Raw genomic sequence first — 14158 nt, forward strand, 5'->3', positions numbered from 1 at the left:
TGGGGGGACCCCTGGACTGGAGTAGCAGAGAGGTGTCCTCATGACGGAGGGGGATTGGCAGAGCTGGAGGAAGGGAAGCCCAGGGCTGGAATAGCTGGAGGGAGGGGGAGAGAAAGTCCAGGGATGCAGGTCAGGACTGAGATGCATTGGCAGAGCTGGTGGGGAGCAGAGCTGGGATAGCAGGGGGCTGCAGGCCAGGACGGAGGTTGGCTGGCAGAGCTGGGGTGGGAGAGCCCAGGGCTGAGACGAAGGTGGGCTGACACAGCTGGGGTGGGAGGGCCCAGGGCTGGGATAGCAGGGGGCTGCAGGGCAGGACGGAGGTGGGCTGGCAGAGCTGGGGGAGGGGCTGCAGGCCAGGACGGAGGTGGGCTGGCAGAGCTGGGGGAGGGGCTGCAGGCCAGGATGAAGGTGGGCTGACACAGCTGGGGTGGGAGGGCCCAGGGCTGGGATAGCAGGGGGCTGCAGTCCGGGACGGAGGTGGGCTGGCAGAGCTGGGGGAGGGGCTGCAGGCCAGGACGGAGGTGGGCTGGCAGAGCTGGGGTGGGAGGGCCCAGGGCTGGGATAGCAGGGGGCTGCAGGGCAGGACGGAGGTGGGCTGGCAGAGCTGGGGTGGGAGGGCCCAGGGCTGGGATAGCAGGGGGCTGCAGGGCAGGACACAGGTGGGCTGTCAGAGCTAGGGGAGGGGCTGCAGTCCAGGATGGAGGTGGGCTGGCAGAGCTGGGGGAGGAGCTGCAGGCCAGGATGGAGGTGGGCTGGCAGAGCTGGGGGAGGGGCTGCAGGGCAGGACGGAGGTGGGCTGGCAGAGCTGGGGTGGGAGGGCCCAGGGCTGGGATAGCAGGGGGCTGCAGGGCAGGACACAGGTGGGCTGTCAGAGCTAGGGGAGGGGCTGCAGGCCAGGACAGAGGTGGGCTGGCAGAGCTGGGGGAGGGGCTGCAGGCCAGGACGGAGGTGGGCTGGCAGAGCTGGGGGAGGGGCTGCAGGCCAGGAAGGAGGTGGGCTGTCAGAGCTGGGGGAGGGGCTGCAGGCCAGGACGGAGGTGGGCTGGCAGAGCTAGGGGAGGGGCTGCAGGCCAGGACGAAGGTGGGCTGACACAGCTGGGGTGGGAGGGCCCAGGGCTGGGATAGCAGGGGGCTGCAGGGCAGGACGGAGGTGGGCTGGCAGAGCTGGGGTGGGAGGGCCCAGGGCTGGGATAGCAGGGGGCTGCAGGGCAGGACACAGGTGGGCTGTCAGAGCTAGGGGAGGGGCTGCAGTCCAGGACGAAGGTGGGCTGGCAGAGCTGGCGGGGCGGCCAGGAGCAGAAGGGCAGTGAGTACACAGCCAGGGCTGGAGAGCACGGGCACAGTTGCAGGGGAGCTGGGCCGTGGAATACCAGGGCAGCGCTGTGGCTGAGGACTGAAGTGCTTTGAGAAGAGCTGTGTGGGGGAGAGGCCGCCCACGCTGTGCCTGACTCATGCCTGTGTTATGAATCTCACACATCGACGAGCACTAGATTCCCCGGCAGCTCGGTCTGAGGCAGAGAACGAGCCAGAGAACTCGGCGCTGCTTTCACCCGCGCCTGGGCAACAGGGAACATCCAAATTAGAGAAGCGACAAGACCTATCAGAGCCAATCTTGGCCACCCTTCTTGGCAGGGCGGGCTGCCCCCTCGCTACAATCTCTACACTTTTCCCCAGATTCAGCTGTACATGGCTTACAGCCTGACCCGAAGCCCGTTGAACTCAATGGGAGTCTTTACATTGACCCCAGTGGGCTTTTTATCAGGCTCTTAAAGCGACAGGATACATCCTTCCCTTGGGAGACTAGTCCACAGCCTGCTTGATAGAATAGTTGCCCTGAGATCCTCTTACAGTTTTCCTTGCTTAATGTTACCCCATCACTCTCTGGATCCCCCTAAGCAGCTGCCCCACCCCACAGTCCTCCCATGTGGTGTGTGTTTTGCTAGTATTAATTCCTAGGACTCCCCAGTCGCTAAGCCTGCTGCATTCCTCCGTGTGATGTGCAAGAACAGGACTTCTGTGCCAGAGAAGGCAGGGAGTATATAGCATTTCAACCAGCCCTACCCATTGCTTCATCTTTCTTTCTTTCTTTCTTTCTTTCTTTCTTTCTTTCTTTCTTTCTTTCTTTCTGTTGGATCTGGAGAAGAGATCTAGAGACCGTGCATGCCACTGTCAACTCAAAACAAGTGGGTATGAAATAAGGGATGGACAAGCCTCTAGGTTAAACGAGCGAATGAATATTAAATGGACTGTAGGAAAATGCAGTGTGTTCCTCTTCTGTTTGGCATTTAATTTCACAGAAAAGATGTTGAAGGATATAGCGCTTTAAATCCTCTCACATAGTAAATTTGAAAAGACAAGTGTATTGAGTGACATACAAATAGAGCCGTGCAAGTACTTTTTTACAGTTTACTTGCAATTCTATAAAAGAAAATAAAAATGTTTTGGGTCAAACCAAAAATGAATGTATTTGTAATTTTCAGCTGATTGCCAAGTAAAAAAATAATTTCAGGTCAAATTAAATTTGATTTGCCCCAAACCAAGGCACTTTGTTTTGACGTTGAGCTTTGCTGATGTTTTACATTAAAAAAAAATTAAAGAACATTTCAAAATGAAAAGTTATGAACGAATTGACAAATGGAAACATTCTGGTTTTAAAATGTGAAAACAAAACATTTCAATTGTTCAGAGTTTTTCTTCCATTCTTTTTCTAAACGAAACTATTTGGTGAAATCGACATGAATTTGTGAAATGTTTCGGTGTCATAGAATCTGCCTTTTTTGCTGAAAAATATTTCAGTTGTACGATGTCACCCAGCAGTACATTCAAATGGGGCTCCAAATGAGAGAAACATACAAGACAGGGGATGTTCTTCTGTAAATGCACCTGTGATGGGGCGTCCACCCCATCCTACCATGGCCACTAAGGGTACGTCCACACAGCAGCTGGGAGCAAGCCTTCCAGCCCAGGTAGACAGAGAAGCACTAGCATGACTTGAGCTAACAGGCTAAAAGTAGTGATGTGAACGTTGTGGCATGGGCAGCAGTGCTGGCTAGCCGCCTGAGATCAAGCCCCCCAGACTCCTGGGTCCAAGCTTGTGTGGTAGCCCAAGCTGCAACTCTCACACTGCTATTTTCAGCATGCTAGCTGGAGTGGAGTTAGTATGTGTATGTCTGCCTGGGCTGGGAGGCACGCTCCTAGCCGCAGTGTAGACATACCCTAAGGGGTTAACAGGCAGGCTATTAAGGGTTTAACAGGAGGCTAGCTGTTTCCTCATCTGTGGCTAATCCCTGGGAAAATGACATCTGGGGATAAGAGGGCTGCAGATCAGAAGAGAAAAGCTGCTGCCAGAGAGACGGAGGGACTGGAACACAGCGTGGGTGGGCCTGAGTTCTCCTACCATTCCCAGCAAAGGATAGTAAAACCCATTGGAGCAAAGGAGTCAGGACTCTACGGGGCCTGAGGTTATTGACCCTTCGCTAGGGTCACTAGACTCAGGGCCGGCTCTAGGCACCAGCAAAACAAGCTGGTGCTTGGGGCGGCACATTTTTAGGGGCGGCATGGCCGGCGCCAGAATGCCGTCACTAAAAATGTGCCCCGGCCGCCCTAGCTCACCTCCGCTGCTGCCGCTCGCGCACCACGGCGCGCGAAACAGCTGATTCGCGCGCCGCTGCTCCCCCTCCCTCCCAGGCTCTCAAACCTGGGAGGGAGGGGGAGACTCTGAGTGGCCACGGCGCGCTGCTTCTCCCCCTCCCTCCTAGGCTTGAAAGCCTGGGGGGAGGAGGCAGGGCTGGGTATTTGGGGAAGGGGCGGAGCTGAGGCGGGGCCGGGGGTGGGGTAAAAAAAACGGGGGGGGGCAGCCAAAATTGTTTCTGCTTGGGGTGGCAAAAATCCTAGAGCCGGCCCTGACTAGACTGCTGGTCTATCAGACTCTATTGCCCCAGAAGAGGAGAGATTATGAACAGCTTGGGCGGAGGGCTGGAGTCATAAGAAGATGCCAGCCGGCACAGGGCCAAATGACTCTTGGAGGGGTGCAGGAAAGGGCAGAGTTGCCACAACACCATGCACAGCCATCAGAGGGCGCTGGCTGGCAAAGACACCCCCAGACAGCACCATACCGGGGATCTTTGGACATAGCCCCTGACCCTCTGCTGGGGGTAGCACAGGGTAACTGGCTCCGATCACAGGCATAGGAGGTTCAGCATTGCCCTGCACTTGTGCCACCCATGGCCCTACCAAATTCACGGCCCGTTTTCATAAATGTCACAGTCATCGCATTTTAAAAATGTTGAATTTCACAGTTTCACATATTTAAATCTTAAATTTCACAGTGCGGTAACCAAGCATGAATATGTATTTAAAATTGGCAAAATATAAACATGTCAAGCCCATGATGACTCTCCCCCAAAAGTGACAAATCCCCAATACCGTGCCCCCTTACAGCTGCCTTCGGAGCTGGGCGCCCAGCCAGCAGCCGCCACTCTCCGGTTGCCCGGCTCCAAAGGCAGTGCAAAAGTAAGGGTGACAATACAATACCCTTATGATCCCTTTTTGGGTTGGGACCCCCAGTTTGAGAAATGCTGCTATAGGATAAAAGTACACAAAAGACCAGATTTTACAGGGGAGACCAGATTTCATGGTTTGTGACACGTTTTTCACGGCTGTGAATTTCATAGGGTCCTATTTATACCGGTCCGAGGTAGGGCTCAAACACTACCAGATGGGAATGGTGATGCCATTTTGCACCCATGTTGCCTTGGTGCAAATGCCTGCACAAGGATATGGATAAATCGGATACAAGTCTCCCGCTTAAAGGGATGGCGTGCTACCATCCATAAATGGTATCAGACGCCGTGAGTGGTTGAGAAAAGAAACGTTAAGCCAGTTGGCAGAGAAACACACGCAAGGAGAAATGACATGCTGTATCTAAATCAGAGATTTCAAAGCCTGGATCCCTCTGCAGTTTGATCTTTAAAATATTAAAACACGCCAGCTGCCAGCTGAAAGGGCTTTGTAATGAGATTATGAAGACGATGGGAATACAACATCAATGCCAATTAAATGGACTAAATCAGGTTCCTTTCTAGCGAACTTGGAACCTGGACTTTATCCCATCAAAGAGGAGACAGAGAAACCCAGCCTATGTCGACAGATGAATTATCCCCAGACTGATTTACGTTATTAGTCTTTGAGGTCTCTTGAAATATTTTATTCCAAACTGACAATCAGACAAAACACAGCTCTTTCATTCCTCATTCGGTATAAAAAGAGGTGACGGATAGCTCAGGTTTTGGCAAAGGGTTACGTTGTCTTTGACTAGATCATTGGAGAGCTCAGTGAGTAACAGAGTTTTCTGTTCACTGGCAATTTTGAAAAGTCAAAGCAAAAAATCATTTCAGGTCGGCCTTTTTTAAAAAATATTTTGGCCAATTCAAAGTGGCGGGGGGGGGGGGGGGAGGGGATTCATTTTTGGGTCGAATGAAATATTTTGTTTTGACAATATCAAAATGTGCTTTCATTTTTTGAATTTTTAAAAACTGAAGGACATTTTGAAACTAAAAGTTGTTTGAGATGAAAAAATGTAAGTGTTTTTTGGATTTTTGTTCCCCCAAATGAGCAAATGGGCAATAGCAACATGAATTCATAAAACATGTTGGTGTTGCCAAATCTGTGTTTCTCACCGGGGGAAAAAAGGGTTTCTGCTGACAAATTTTGCTGAGAGCTAATCATTGGCTCTAATCCGGCATCGTAGTGGCTGTAGTAAGTCATTGCCATCGGGTGTGTGCCTTGGCTTGGTGTTACAGGAGAGCTGATAGAACTGTACGTGTGCAGACAGTTAATATAAAGAGTGCCATCTACCTTCAGGAATAGCAGCATTGTTCAGAAGTTAGTAGCTTTTAGGGTGACCAGACAGCAAGGGTGAAAAATTGGGAAGGGGGTGGGGGGGAATAGGTGCCTATATAAGATAAAGCCCCAAATATCAGGACTGTCCCTATAAAATTGGGACATCTGCTCACCCTAGTACAGTGGTCACCAACCGGTAGATCGTGATTGACTGGTCGATTGTGGAGCCTTTGCCAGTCGATCACAGTATCCGGCCCCTAAAATGCTGGTGGCGCAGTGGGGCTAAGGCAGGCTCCCTGCCTGCCTTGGCCCTGCGTCGCTCACGGAAGTGGCCAGCAGCACGTCCCTGTGAGCCCTGTGGGAGAGGGGAACAGGGGGTCTCTGTGCGCTGCTCCTGCCTGCAGGTACCGCCCTCGCAGCTCCCATTGGCTGGGAATGGGTAACTGCAGCCAATGGGAGCTGCAGGGGCGGTGCCTGCAGGGAGGGACAGTGCTCGGAGCCACATGCCCCACTCCAGGGGCCACAGGGACATGCTGGCCACTTCTGGGAGCGGCGTGGACTGGGGCAAGCAGGGAGCCTGCCTTAGCACCGCTGCGCTGCCGACTGAGGTAAGCACCGCCTGGCGGACGCCCGCACCCTTAGCCCCTTCCAACACCCTGCCCCACCCCTGAGCATCCTCTTGGAGCCAGCACCCCAAATCCCCTCCTGCACCCCAACCCCTTGCCCCAGCCCTGGGCCCCCTTCCAGAGACCACACCCTGAACCCTCTCCTGCACTCCAACTCCCTGTCCCAGCTAGGGTGACCAGATAGCAAATGTGAAAAATCGGGACGGGTGTGGGGGGTAATAGGAGCCTATATAAGAAAAAGACCTAAAAATCGGGACTGTCCCTATAAAATCGGGACATCTGGTCACCCTAGTCCCAGCCCAGAGCCCCCTTGTGCACCCAAACTCCCTCCCAGAGCATGAACCCCTCACCCTCTCGTGCACCCCAACCCACTGCCCCAGGCTCAGCCTGGAGCCCACTCCCACACTCCAAACCCCTCGGCCCCAGCCCATAGACCACATTTCCTCCAGCACCCCAACCCCCTGCCCCAGCCTGGTGAAAGTGAGTGAGGGTGCGGGAGAGCCAATGTCAGAGGGAGGGGGGATGGAGTGAGTGGGGCGGGGCCTCACGGACAGGGAAGGGTAGCTCCTGGGTTGCACTTAAATTCAAAAAGTAATCTTGTGCTTAAAAAGGTTGGAAACCACTGCCCTAGTAGCTTTGATAAAGTTATTGCTGTTATGCGCTGCTAGTGGTGGCCTGAATCCAGCTCTTAACATTTGGTGCGATTGCTGACAGCCTGAGCAGAGAGGCTGGGGACTCCATAGGCCATGGACACCAAACTCCCCCTCGTGATAGTACTGTAAAGAAACACAGGACAGCAATATAGTTCTGACACCTTTCCTACGCACCAACTTTGTTCCCAAATGTCAAAGAAAACAGATACACAAGCTCTTTTTCTAGGTCTCTGGAATTTTTCTGTCTCATTCCACTGAGTGGGCCTCTCATTTACTTGGGAAAGTGTTTTAGTGATTCTCTCCATTCTGCTGTGGCTCTTTTCTTTTCTTTTCTTTTCTTTTCTTTTCTTTTCTTTTCTTTTCTTTTCTTTTCTTTTCTTTTCTTTTCTTTTCTCAAGTTGATCTGCTTAAGGACACTGAACTCCTGCTTCAGGAAAGAGACTGAAGCTTTTATAAAGGTTGCCCAGCAGGAGAGTTCCTTGTCACCCCATCCTTCAGACACCGACGTGAACGGATTAACAAAAGTAGACTGCTCAAGAAATTATACAAGCTATTATTTGCCTCCAAAACACGCAACAGACACATAGCGAAAATCTTAGGTTTTGGTAGATAGAGAACTTCATTGGCAGACCAGATCTTTCATGGCAGTTAAAAATGTTAAAGAAAGAATATATTTATGGTTTCAGAGTAGCAGCCGTGTTAGTCTGTATCCGCAAAAAGAACAGGAGTACTTGTGGCACCTTAGAGACTAACAAATTTATTAGAGCATAAGCTTTCGTGGACTACAGCCCACTTCTTCGGATGCATATAGAGTGCCACAAGTACTCCTGTTCTTTTTGCGGATACAGACTAACACGGCTGCTACTCTGAAACCTTTCATTATGCAAGGCACTGCATTTAGCCATATGGAGTGGAAATCCATCAACTTCATGAAAAAACTCGTACAGATACAGACAGACATCATCTTCCTTTCCAAATATATTTATGAACAGCCCCGGATGCACTTTCTTTAAGAAAGGTACTGTATTCTACGAACCTCTAGTGAAACTTAGTAGACTAGTCCAACAGTCCTTTCCCAAATCCAGTAACATCCCAGAATGTCTTGCTGCCTTACTAAACCCACAATGCACCATACGGTTCCCATGATAAGTATAATATTGGTATTTTGTCTCTTTACCCAGCTTCAGCTGGTCAAAAATATGATTCTAGTTTTAGGCTCTGAAGCCTACGCATGGCCTCATTTTCAAAAGAGTGGCTCCCACCGAAATTCCTAAATATGGATTTAGGAGCTTTCCCTTAAGCACACGTTTCTGAAGAATGAGGGCAACCAACCGCGCAAAGGGTAGGAAGAGAACAAAATGTCTGAGGAGAGAGTGTGAATAAAAGCAGCAGAGAGGTGAGTATTTGTGTGAAAGAAAAACAATCTAATGGAAAAAAAAGCCAGGCAGCATGTCATTTGGTATAAGCAACGCACATGTCCCTTGCCAGGGAAGAGGCAGAGCAGGGAAGGGAAGTAAAACATTCCCAAACTCTGCCTAGTTTTGCAATACCCCAAAACACCAGGTCTATACAAAGCTGCAGACATTCAAGGAGATGCCAGAAAATCATACAGTGGAAAATGAAGAACTAAAGAAGAGGAATAAAATAGTATTGACAGAATCCACAGTGACAGGTGTCAAACTGTCTGGAGTGGCTCACAAATGTGAATCCCGGCCTCAGGACAGACTGTTATAACCCAGGGCACAAACCCCAAACGGGTTGTGAGTTCTGCACTTCGATTTCACCAACCAAGCACCAAGTGTGAACTCCTCAGGCGCTATATCAGCCTTAATATGGAGTCACAGACAGTCCCCTTGGGAATGCCGATCACCCAGGCTAGCTTGTCACCCAGGCCAGCCTGCCTTTGTGATAGATGGTCCCTTACACCAAAATTCACAACAATATTCAGGTTATGCCCCGTCCCAAAGGACCAGTCACTTACCCCAGGTCAATTGTATCTCGGATCTCTCACCAAGGACAACGCTTGTAGCCAATCTTACAATAAACTAATTGAAGATGTATTAACTAAGAAAAAGAAATGAGAGTTATTTACGAGTTTAAACAGGTAAACACACACACGCAGCTTTGTCCACTAGGATCAAGTGGGCAGCACGGCTCTCCTGCGTCGTGTGAATGAGTGACGGTCTTAGGTTCCAGAAGGTGATGGAAGCTGTTGTAATATGCAAGTTCTGTGGGTGTGTCTGCACTGCAATCAGACACCCGCGGTTGGCCCGTGCCAGCTGACTTGGGTTCACAAGGCTGTTTCATTGCTGGGTAGACTTCTGGGTTCAGGCTGCAACCCGAGCTCTGGGACCCTTCCACCTCGCAGGGTCCCAGATCCCGGGCTTGGAAGTCCACCCTGCAATGAAAGAGCCCCACAGCCGGAGCCCCGCATGCCTGAGTCAGCTGGCATGGGCCAGCACAGGTTATTAATTGACATACCCAATACGTCCTTTAGCACTAACTCGAGCTAAGAACCTTGGGGATCCCTTGCTTATGCTTAGAAACGTTGCCATCCCCAAATTCCAAGCAGCGTAGTAACACAGCTCCTTCTGGTCAGGGATTTTCTTCCTTTCCCCCAGAGATCAAACTGATGAGACAAGTGTTTGCACCTGTCTCCTCTTCCTGGGTGTGGTCAGGGCCGGCTCCAGGCACCAGCTTAACAAGGGAGAGGGGCGGCCAAGGGAGAGGGGCGGCACCTGTGGCAATTGGGGGCGGCAGGTCCCTCACTCCCTCTAGGAGCAAAGGACCTGCCACTGACCTGCCGCCGCCGATCGCGGCTTTTTTTTTTGCTTGGGGCGGCAGAAATACTGGAGCCGGCCCTGGGTGTGGTGGGGCGGGGTAGGAAATCAGTGAAATCGTTGTCCTTTGATGTTTCACAATGACTCATTTGCTTTCAATGGGCCTTCAAGACCAGCACTTACATTGATGAATGCATCTTTCCTGTCTGGTGAATTACACAATTTCAACAGAGCTTTAAAACGCAAATGCTCTACATAACTTTATACTGTGGGCTATAGAAGCTGTAAGTGAGATCAAGGCAGGCAACATCCTCCAAGCATTTCATCAGCTCTAAACACTGTACCTATTCTGATCAATGTAACACCTAGTTGAACAATGCTAACACACAGGGGAACCGGGCTGGTTTCCAGCTGTGCATTTGTCACTGTTCCGTGAGGCCTAGGGGGCCTTGGCATGAGCTGGCACCTGGTCTGCCAGCGTCACAATAGGGATCAGGATTAAAGAATAACGAGGATAATTGCTTGGACACTAACAGTAGCTCGATGTATAAATGGATTCTGTTACTTTACAATGGTGATTCATGCTGTCATGCACAGGGATGCAGCAGCTGCCAGATTAGATGCAGGGGAGAATTTTTCCTTCCGCTGCAGATTAGTAGGGATTTTGGGGGGCTGATGGGGTAGCAAGGAGACCTTCTTCTGAAGCACTTAGTAAAGGTTGTCCACTAGGCTCAAGTGGGCAGGACGCATCGTGTGATTGAAGGCTGCGCAAAACGCTTTGGGTGTTTTTGGTTTCATCATATCATCCTCTCCTTCTATGTTCCTAAAGACCTAACTGAGTTGCATGATTGTTTTTCTTTAAAGTACCGGGACAGGCTCCAGCTGCCCAGCGGGAAAGAGCTAGAAAGAAAAGAACAACAAAGGAAGACAACGGAGATGCTTCAGTGAGATAATTTTAGCTGCTCTAAACGGCACAGGCAACGTGCAAACATATTGGCGAGAAAAGAGAGGGAAGAAAAAGGGAACAAAGTCTGTGCTGTGCACCGGATGCCCCAAATATGGAGAAAAAGAGGCACTTTGTCATGGTTTGAAGCAGATTGAGAGCTGGTGTTGGCAGGGGTAGTGCTGCTGACTGTCGAGGGAGTTTCACTCTCTTGAATCAAGTCTGAATGTGACCCTGGCTACAGCCTGTGGGGAATCCTGTACTGTGACAGGTTCCAGTGCATTGTGCTGAAGCTCAGTCCAACATCTGGTACCATGGTACACCCTGGCACAGAATATCAGGGTCGGAAGGGACCTCAAGAGGTCATCTAGTCCAACCCCCCTGCTCAAAGCAGGACCAAGCCCCAGACAGATTTTTGCCCCTGAACCATAAATGGCCCCCTTAAGGATTGAACCCACAACCCCAGGTTTAGCAAGCCAATGCGCAAACCACTGAGCTATCCCTCCCCCTGCCTTGGGACACCCTAGCAGCCAAAGCCATGGTATGCCCCAACATTCTGCACCTTGGCATGTCCTTGCATCCTGCACCTTGGCACAACCCCGGTACCCTGACTCAGGGCACGCTGCAGCATCCTGCATCATAACATGCCCCAGCGCTGTGGCATGCCCCCGCTCTCTGCGCCGGGACAGGCCCCAGTGCCCTGTACTGTGACCCACCCTAGCACTCTGCCCCCTGCCAGCCCGCCTAGGCAGGTTTAGGGAGGAGGATTTGGCGCCATTGGCGGAAGGGAAACAAATCCAGAGCTGGTGTGTGTGTTTGTGCGGAGAGGGGGCAGTGGATGGTGGTTTCCTGATACATGGAGGTCGGGGAACACGCTGAGGCTGAGAGAAAGGGGGAGATGCCTGATCTCCGGGGGAGCTCCAGTCCATCTCTCCAGAGCTCTCAATCTTGTACCGCACACAGCACTGGCACCTTGGCAATGAATGTCGCACCAGTGTCTCCGTCAGTCCCTGGTTGGGTTAGCCCTCTGCCCATGTCGCAGGGAACCCGGCGCCAGCCGGTCCGGCAGCGCTGAATGAACTGCCCTTAACCCCAGTGAGCGCCACACTCCAGCGAAGGCACTGAGCCTGCTTCACGTGCCAGTCATACATGTTAACGGTTTTAGAAGGTCTCTTTCTATAAGTCTATAATATAGAACTAAACTATTGTTGTATGTAAAGTAAATAAAGTTTTTAAAATGTTTAAGAAGCTTCATTTAAAATTAAATTAAAATGCAGAGCCCCCCGGACTGGTGGCCAGGACCCGGGCAGTGTGAGTGCCACTGAAAATCAGCTTGCGTGCCGCCTTCGGCATGCGTGCCATAGGTTGCGTACCCCTGGGCTAGGGACACCATCCCTGCCCATCCTGGCTAATAGGCATTCATCCTCCATGAATCTATCTAGTGCTTTTTGAACCCTGTTATAGTCTTAAGGTGCTGTGTAGACATGATCCTGCAAACCCTTCCTCGCGTGAGTTATTACTGATGTCAGTGGGGCTGCCCTCTTCACTAAGGATGGGCTGCCCACAATGCCAAGACCCCCGCCCTCAGGAGCTTACGAATTTACAGCACTGGGAGGCGCCGGCAGGGCGCCCGGGGTCTTCCGCCCCTGGTGATTTGCTAGGGATCGGGGATACTGAGTACCTGGCTGGCTGGGGCTCTGAGCTACAGACCAAGAGGCATTGTGTAGGGAAGTGACACAGCCCAGACAACAGCCGGTTCAGGCTGGCCCGAGTCCTGGGCGTGGGGCTGGTATATGCTTTCCCCTGGGGGTACGTAACGACCTCAGCTTGCTGTTAGGATGCCTTAGAATCTCCCCCTCTCATGCTGTTCCCATCCCTATCACTCTCCGTTCAATTCGAGGAGACTTTCTGGGCATGACGGGTGTTGCCAAGCATGACAGAGACCGGCCAGCTGTCTGTCGGGGCAGGGGGGGCATGACCCATCCAGGCCAGGGGCTCTGCTTTCTCAGCAGTGTCCAGCGGGAGGTGGCTACACAGCACAATGGCATCTCCGCCCCCTCTCCCCATGGCTCTGAGGCATTCCTCCTCTCACCTCTGACTGTCTCAGGGTGTCTCACTGCTTTCCAGAGCAGGGGAAGCATGTGGAGGTGGGGGTGTTTGCATGGAATGACAGCAGCATGTACAGGAGTCTGGGAGTCAAGGAGATGGCTCTCTCTACACCTGTCACACACGCTCAGCCCACGCGTCTACCCCTCCCACGCCTCACTCCCCCCTTCCCTGTCATCCTCTCGCTCCCCCTCCTGCCTCTCAGTCTCTCCCCACCCCGGCTTTGAGCCTCACTAAGGCAGGGAGCAGATACAGACCAGACCAACTTGGTTCTCCAGGGCGTTCGAAGCAGGTGCTGGGGAAAACATGACAGAAAAAAGGGAGGTGGGGTGGGAAACCCAGATATCCTCCCCCCGAGGCACCTTTGCTTTGTAAGGTCAAGTGGTGACACAGGCTATTCTGGGTGAAATGGAGGAAGACACCCGTGAGCAGCAAAAGAGCCTTGCCGAAGACCTGATGCCTCCGGAATTATTTGGGTCCTGGTAGCGCTGAGATCAGGGCCCCGCAGGTGCTGTATGGACCCATAGCTGTCCACACCTGCCCCAAGCAGCCAACAGGCAAAGGGAGGCCTGGTTATCCCCACTTCCCAGATGAAGCCCAGAGAGATCCAATGATCTGCTCGGGGTCACCCAGGGCGGTTGCGGTGCAGCGGGGACCTGCCCCCAGGCTGACTCATTCTCTCTTACCTACAAGTCTATCGTTCGGAGGAGCACGGCTCACACCCCCTCCACAAGCACAGCCCCTGGTGTGGGCATTTCCTCGGAGCAAGGCTCTCTCTCAGCCCCTGGCTGGGTTCAGGAGCGAGCTGTTGAATTGTATGGCATTGTGAAGGCTGGCCCTCACTGGCCATGGTGCAGCGCTGCACTACCCCGGCGAGACCAGCAGGAGGCGCTGTGCTTCAGGGACTCATAACCCCCTTTGGGAAGAGCTATAGCAGGCAATGGAGGAGAAGGGGGGGGAGCTTACTTTCCCCCCACCCCTTGCACACACACATTCACAATCTGGCCCTTGGTGAATTTAGTGCTGGTGGAAGGAGTTTAGCGGCTTTGGGTCAGGATCGAGCCCTGTCAGCCACGCCTGAGGACGAGCCTCGAGGCAGACTGGCTTGCGGTAGGACAGCCTGCATGGCTGAAGTGAGGCTCCGATGCCTGCCTTTTTCCTAGCCTCGTTGTTGCCCTGCTCTAGTCCGTTCCTGCCTGTTCCCCTGCTC

General features: G+C 52.4%; 1 long non-coding RNA gene across 3 annotated transcripts in view; it reads right to left on the reverse strand.

Annotated features, from left to right (window-relative positions):
- The window catches only part of LOC128831852 (uncharacterized), a 59494-nt gene that overhangs the window by 15277 nt on the left and 30059 nt on the right, over positions 1-14158 (reverse strand). For all 3 annotated transcript variants that reach the window (XR_008443858.1, XR_008443857.1, XR_008443856.1), the window contains exon 2: positions 9101-9183. This is a non-coding gene — a long non-coding RNA (uncharacterized LOC128831852). The remainder of the gene's footprint in view (positions 1-9100; positions 9184-14158) is intronic.

This window comes from Malaclemys terrapin, chromosome 2 (genome assembly GCF_027887155.1).
Source record: "Malaclemys terrapin pileata isolate rMalTer1 chromosome 2, rMalTer1.hap1, whole genome shotgun sequence".
NCBI lineage: Eukaryota > Metazoa > Chordata > Testudines > Emydidae > Malaclemys > Malaclemys terrapin.